Raw genomic sequence first — 7,820 nt, forward strand, 5'->3', positions numbered from 1 at the left:
AGCACTCTGGACTCTGAATCCAGCGATCCGAGTTCAAATCTCGGTGGAACCTGAGCGCCTTTCTCTTCTTATTTTTTTAAAGTCTCCCTTTTAGGGATGGTTGGCAGGGGACCCCCAGTTCACAGGAAACCAGAGTGTAATCCTGAAGGGGGAGATGACACGGACCCTGTGTGGACCCCACTGACTGCCTGGAGGACCATCCTCCCTCTTTCTCCCCGTTTTCCTCTCCCACCTAATATATTCTGTGACGCTCACAATTTTGAGTTGAGTTGAACTTCTCCTGATTTATTGCTTTATGAAATGTAGTGAGCTCAATTCGTGCAAAAGGATGCAAAGGAATTGAGAGAGAAGAAAGATTCTCATGAATACAATACTTTTCTGCCCAGAGAGAATGAGACTTCCTAATGTCTATTAGGTACGATGACCTGAATTTATGGGTGTTTCCTTTTCCACTGAGAAGCAAAGATTTGTGAAAATCTATTCATACTTTAAATAAAGAATTTATTGAACCGTCTCAGATATTTGAACACTACTGGATGCCCACATGTAAACTCAAAGCACTTGCGGACAGAGCAAATAAAGATCCAGATACATTTTCTAAATGTTTCCAGTTGTTCCTTTGGTCATTTCTATGACACTGATCCACCACACAAAATTGTTGTCTATGACGAATATGTTCCACAGAAATCAGAGCTTTCAAATTGTATCCTAAGTTATCTCTGTGATCATTTTATTTTCATAAAACTGAATGTTCCAGTTGCAAGTTACTTCATTTTCTGGTAAATGTCTGCATGTGTCACAACTTAAGGCAAGACAAATTGCTGAGATCCTCAAGAAGTAATTCCAAAGGGCTTTCCTTAGTTTTATTTCATCTACTGTATTTCTAAAAATTGTATATTTTTATTTCAAGATTCAGACTATCAGGCTATACATTAACTTCTGGGTCTTACTTTTTCACTTAACAATATATTGCTAAAATTAATTGTTTCTTTTGTTGCAAGTAGCTGCCATTCATTCACTCCTTCGTTCATGAATAATACTCTACTGTGTCAATATACTGCAGTTCATTCATCTACCTTTTTGTCAATGGGAAACTCACGTAATTATAGGTAATGTGAATTTGGTTTTGAATTATGTCAGTGCTGGGGTCGTGGGAAATTGAAATTGTTCTAGGGCAGAGGAAATCTGGGATTCAGTGACCGCACATTTCAGCTGAGAATTTGTAACTTTGAGCTGCCTTGTTCTCCCTCCAAATGCTTGGGCACAGTAATAACCGCTCACCCTTTTATGTTATACTACCCAATTCTCCGAATTACTCCTGATCCTTCAATTCCTAGGGGTAACTGCCAGCTCTCTATGTCCCCCAACACGTATGCCATTGCTAGGCCCTATGACATCACTGCCTCTAAAAACTTACGTAGCTTACCTGAACTTACCCTAACCAGCAAGCAACTCTGCAAAAGACCTATCCACCTATTTCTTTCCTCTGAGAGAAGAAATCTTGCTTTTGTACATCTGATTGGCAAGGTTTAGGGCACATGCCTGCATTCTAGCTGCACAGAAGGCTAGGGAATTGAGTTATGCCCTGAGCATGTGCAATTCATAGCTAGGCAGCTTCTTCCTAATATATGAAGTTTTAGCCATATTAGTCCACTATGTTCATCAATGTGATAATCATCTACCAGTCCATTTTCATAACTTCCCAAACTTTTGTTTCCACTATTTTCTCATGCATTATGATTCATCCACAGAAAGTTATTAAACACAGCAAACAAAGTAATTCTATCATTAAGAAGAAAATTATGAATAGGATCACTTTTAAGAAGTAATAACCATAAAAAGAAATAAAATCATAGAGGGGAAATTTATTCATTGGCATTAAAAGCTCAACTATGGAGTTTGAATAGCAGATACAGCAGAAATGATGAATAGATTCATGAACAAGAAATTGGAACTAATGACCAAATGGTATACAAAAATTATAAAGAAAGGAACGTTCAGAAACACACCAGAACTTCTAAATACACTGTGAATGCAGAAAACAATATCACTAGTAATGATTAACTTTTCAGATGTAGAAACAAAACAGGACTAAAATAATAGACAACATTAATATAAGAAATGGGATATTGTGATCAGGGTCAAATTATGCTAGAGTTATTTATTCTGAGAAAAGATTTAAAACATTCAATGAAGTCATAATTCATGCAAATGATGAATGACTGTAAAATCACTGCTTGTCTGAGTTCATGGCCAAAGCCACACAATAACCACTGGCAAAGAGGGATATAAAATTCCAGGATATAAAAATAACCAAGAAATATTATTGAAAAAATCAATTATTAGGGGCACCTGGGCGTCTCAATTGTTAAGCGTCTGCCTTCAGCTCCGGTCATGGTCCCAGGATCCTGGGATCGAGCCCCACATTGGGCTCCCTGCTCGGCGGGGAGTCTGCTTCTCCCTTTCCCTCTCCCACTCCCCCTGCTTGTGTTCCCTCTCTCACTGTGTCTCTCTCTGTCAAATAAATGAATAAAATCTTTTAAAAAATCAATTATTACTAGCATTATATTTTAACGTATTATGTAACATATGATTATATTGGCATATTATAATTATACTGTAATTAAAATTTTAGCAGTCAGAAGTTAAAATATTGATATTATTGTGCTTCACTGTCACTTGCTGAATTTTTCTTCAGTCACTGTACTGCATAGTTGGGTCCCCCAAAATGCCCTCTCTCCTCTCTTAACTTAGATGGGCCCCATTTGTTTCTCACCATTTTTCCTTTTCTTCATAGACTTTATTATATTTAAATCAATGAAGATTTATCATGATATAATACATAACTTTAGAGTTTTTCTTCCTTGTGAAAGTTTAATACAGCAAAGTAAACATCCTACTTTTAAATTGTCTTGACCAGATGGGAGGAATTCTCAAACAGGACCTTTTCTTTAAAAACTCAAAGCTGGGGGTACCCATGTGGCTTAGTTGGTTAAGTCACTGTCTCTTGATCTCAGAGTCTTAAGTTCAAGCCCTGCACTGTGCTCCATGCTGGGCAAATATTTATAAACATCTCTTGGGAATAAAAGTGTGAGATATTCTTACTGCTAGCTATCTAGCTAAAGAATTCTCGATATTCATATTATCTTTTTATATATAATTTTTATTAATTCCTAATATTACATAAAATAAAATTAGCCATTTTCATAAACTATTTATTGAAGCTTTTTATCCCAGAAATAGTGAAAATCCATTCATATTTCTACAAATGATAGTACTTTAATATATAAAGCACATAAGGAGATTTTCATTTATTCTTACTAGCTAGAATTATTATTCTTGTTTTAAAATAACTTTTCAGATAGTCACAGTAAACCTAGATGATGTGCCCTGTTCATATCACTAGTAGTCTTATGCTGATTAGATATGATGGTAAACAATACAATCTCAGGATTGTTTATTAAACTTAGGTTTAAGTGTGCCAAAAATGATGTGGAAATAGGCACCTGGCTATTTGGCTTAATAAAGGCAAAGGATAAAGCAAAACCAATCAGCAAAGTGATGAATTCAAGCCTGAAATCAAGTTTCATTACATCCGATGTTGCTTACATTTAGATTTGTTAAGTACGCATATTAAGACCTTAAGGGAAACTATAATAATAATAGAAATGGCATATTTAACTTAAATTTTTTATTTTGAGATGATTGTAAATTCAAATGCACTTCTAAGAAATAATGCAGAGAGATCTCCTGTACCCTCTACCCAGTTCCCCCCAGTGAAGACACCTTGCAAATTATCCTATAATGTAACAGCCAGAATATTGACACAAATACAGTGAGGATGAAACATTTCCATCGCCACCAGGATCCCGGATGTTCTTTCACACAGCCACACCTGCTCTCCTCCCATCCCCCACTCCGTCCAACTCTGCCACTGATTGGTTCTCATCTCCATGTGTTCTCATCTAAAGAATACTATATAGGGGCCCCTGGGTGGCTCAATTGGTTAAGTGTCTGCCTTTGGCTCAGGTCATGATCCTGGGATCCTGGGGTCCTGGGGTCCTGCGGTCCTGGGGTCCTGGAATCAAGCCCTGCCCATGGCTCCCTGCTCAGCAGGGAACCTGTGTCTCCCTCTGCCCTTCCCCCATTCGTTCATTCTCTGGAATCATACAGTACATAGCCCTTTGAGGTGAACTTTTTTTCAGTCACTGTAATTGTTTCAAACTAAGATTTTTATTTGCATTATCTTTTAATGACCAGCGATGTCGAGCATCTTTTCGTGGGCTTATCAGCCATTTAGATACCTTTTTTGGAGAAATGTTTATTCAAGTACTTTGCCCATTTTTGAAATTGGGTTTTCTTTCAGTTGTGGAGTTATGGGAATTATTTTATATAGTCTAGGCATTAAACCCTTATCAGATATATAATTTATGAATATTTAAATTCTCCAGTTCTGCAGGTTGTCTTTTTCCCTCTCTTGACAGTGCCCTCCGACGCACTAAGCTAAAAGCAAGTTGTCAGCAGATCTGCATTCCTTTCTGGAGACTCCAGGGGAGAATCTGTTGCCTTACCTAACTGGGTCAGAACTCAGTTCCTTGTGGTTGTAAGACCAAGGTTTACTTGCTGGCTGGAAGCTCAGAATGGTTTCCAGCATTTAGAGGCCACCAAATTCCTTGGTTTGTAGACCCCCTTCCTCCACCTTGAAAGTCGGCAGTGATGGGTTGAATCCTTTCTCATATCTCATCTCTCCAGCCTACTGGTTTGCCTCCCTTTTGAGCACTTTTGTGATTAGATTGGGCCTCCCCAGCTAATTCAGGTAATCCCCTCATCTCAAGATTTTTACCCTTAATCACATCTGCAAAATCCCTTTGCCATGTAAGGCAACATGTTCTCAAGTACTAGGGATTAGCACCTGGACATTATGCCCATCATAACATCTATTGAGTGTCTTTTTTCATTCAGTTTAAGATCTTCCTGGTTCTTGGCATGACAAGCGGTTTTCAATTGATTCCCGGACATTTTGGGTATTATGCTCTGAGACTTTGGATGTTATTTAAACCGGCTTTAGTTGGTTCCCTCAAACATCTAACACTGCTCTGACAGAGGACGGGGCACACCTCCTGGTTACTGTCGGGTCGGAATGGAATTCCAGATTCCTCATTCAGTCTCTCTCGATACCTAAGGTGTAGGCTCCCTCTTGTTGTGCAGTAGAGGGGGTCCTGGCTCCCCACTAGGCTTCCACCTGTTCTTCCCTGGCTGGAGGAGTAGGAGAGCGTCATCATTGCCATGTGAGCTCCATGAACAGGGAGTGTGTATGGCCCTTCCAGCTTAGCACTGATGAAAATCTTTTCTCTCCCTGGGCCTCTTCTGATGCCACCCCAGTGGGGAGGGTAATAGACACTTCATTACTGCCAAGTGGGGGGTGGTGGTGCGGACTTCCTTATAGGGTCTCTACTGACCGGGTATGGGAAACGCTTTTTTAAAGCCTGGAGCAATGAAAGTCTCAGCCTCTTCCTCTGCTTTCTCTGATACCTTGTGTTGAGGGGCAGGAAGCTGGGGTGGAGGGGAGCACCTTGCCGCAGGCTGGCAAGGGTGGGATTCTAGGCTCCCCACTCTATCTTTGCTGCTTGTGGGTGGGGGTGAGACTACAGTTTGCTTTTATTTCCATCTTCCTGCAAGTGAAAATCTCTAAAATGGAATGCTTAACCTCACTGAATACACAAAGTGAACTCAAAAATCATAAATCCTTAGGCTAAACATACAATTTTTTTAATATACAGCTTTTAGAAAAAAGAGGCAAGCTTAGGTCCAGGAACTTGTCAAAATATCATGACTTCCTACAGGGGGAGTGCTCTCAGTCTCCCATTCATCCTTGCTTCTTTTGATTAGATAGATTGCGCAGCACACATAGGGTGGGTCTGTTGGACCCTTAGGGACATTGTGGTCTACTAACTCTCTTCACAGCTCTGTGGGAGAAGCCCCTCTGGCTGGGGCTCACCCCAGCTGGTTGTTACGGTAATTGCACACCTCTGGCTTCTTGAGTTTCAGTATTTCCACCAGACATCGGGAGCTTTGGAGTGCTAGCATTCCCATTGCCATTAACAAGCCAAATTCTGTGACCGCCTCTCCTTCGGGGAGCCCTGGCTTGCACATAGAGCTAGCCCTGAACTCAGTAATTCTAGTGCCCTTCTCACCAGCACGCTTCTGATGGCCTTGCTGAACCGTGTTGGTTCTCTTGGTAGGACATGCCTGGGCTCGTGGGGGGCGGGGGTTGCCACTGGGGTGTTGGCTGTGACCCACTTCCATCTGGCTCCCACTGGCGAAAAGTCATAAATCTTTGTGCTTAAGAGTCGTGTATTATTTCTGTGTCTGTTTTACTTCAGTAAAACCAAAAACTCAGTTTGCCTTGATGGAGATATCTGGTTACCGAAAGGAATAAAAGCCAGTATTTAACACAGAGGTTGTTGTTCTATGTTAGGGATTTTTCTCAGCACCTGGCAACATATTAAATTATGACATTCTCACTTCACAGCATGAGAAACTCATACAGGATCTGAAGTAACCCACTCAAAATGACACAGGTAGTAAGGGACTGAGCCTGCCAGTGAACCCAGGGGGTCTGGCAGCAGAACCTGGGTTTGAAATTTTCCATCTCTACACGAGGAAAATAGGAGCTTTGAAGGCGATTCTTTCATAAAATAAGTCCAGGGCTGAAGACGATAAGGAACTTGGGGAAAGGAGTCCTGCCTGGCTCTTGGAAGAGGCTACTGCGGCCGACTTCCTTTCCTTCAAGTCAAAATTCCAAAAAGCAAGGTTTTTTTGGTTTGTTTTGTTTTAAAGTAAGTTTGACTCCGTACTAATGATGCTCATGAATGGATTTTTAGTCTCCCATCTTAACGCAGTAGGCCGCAACAGACACACCAGCCAAGTCCTATCCATAACTAGAAGTGTGCCTTCTTCCTTTATCAGCTGCATGATCTTCCACGATGGGGATGTTCCCAAACTAATTTTGAAAATCGATGCTCATCTGGAGCAGGTGTTCAAATCGGCGCTCGCCTCGCAGTTCTGCCGCGAACGCCAGAGCCTGCGTCCGCCAGCCGGGTGTCTCCTGCGTCCCCGTCGGAAGCGGCCCAGCACGAGGCTGGGCTCCCGGGGGGCCTCCTGCTCCGGCCCCTCCAGCAGGCCGTCGGGGGAAGGCGTCCCTCCGCGCGGGGGAGGCAGTGCCACCTGGCCGGCTTGCCGCAGCAGCGCGCTCTTCGCCCGAGTGAGGTCCGAGGGCGCTTGGTGGGAGAGCCGTGGCCTTCGCCGGAGGCTCCTTGGCCGATGAGCGCGCCGGCTCGCACGTAGTCGTGGCCGAGTGGTTAAGGCGATGGACTAGAAATCCATTGGGGTCTCCCCGCGCAGGTTCGAATCCTGCCGACTACGCGGCTCCCCTCTTTGGGGACACCACCGCCGCTCTCACGGGCTGCCCGCGCCTCTCAGCACCGGGCCTCGCCCTTCCCCGCCCGGCTCTTCAGAGCGCGCCCACCCTGCTTTTCCAAGAGTCTTTTCGCAAGGCCCTCCACCACCGTCCCCAAAGCGTTTCCTTTTACGCGGCGAAGAGCCCACGCTTTGTGTTGCTTTCCTCTTTGCTGCCATCAGAGCCTTGCTTGCCAGGCGGCCCTTCCAAACGGAATGTTGGCAGAAGGGTTTGCACTGATGCTCTTCACAAGCCATGGAAGGTGGGTTAATCTGTTGACATTTCCTCCAGGGAATATGAAATGAAAATCACTTAAGCCCCGAAGCAATGAAGGATGTAACCAGAGATAGATATGCGCGTT

At 43.0% G+C, this 7,820-nt stretch overlaps 1 non-coding gene across 1 annotated transcript; it reads left to right on the plus strand.

Moving 5' to 3' along the window:
- Positions 1–7,343: 7,343 nt before the first annotated feature.
- On the plus strand, positions 7,344–7,425 carry TRNAS-AGA. The gene has a single exon. It is a non-coding gene; the product is annotated as a tRNA-Ser (tRNA).
- Positions 7,426–7,820: the final 395 nt, after the last annotated feature.

Source organism: Neomonachus schauinslandi, chromosome 8 (assembly GCF_002201575.2).
Source record: "Neomonachus schauinslandi chromosome 8, ASM220157v2, whole genome shotgun sequence".
NCBI lineage: Eukaryota > Metazoa > Chordata > Mammalia > Carnivora > Phocidae > Neomonachus > Neomonachus schauinslandi.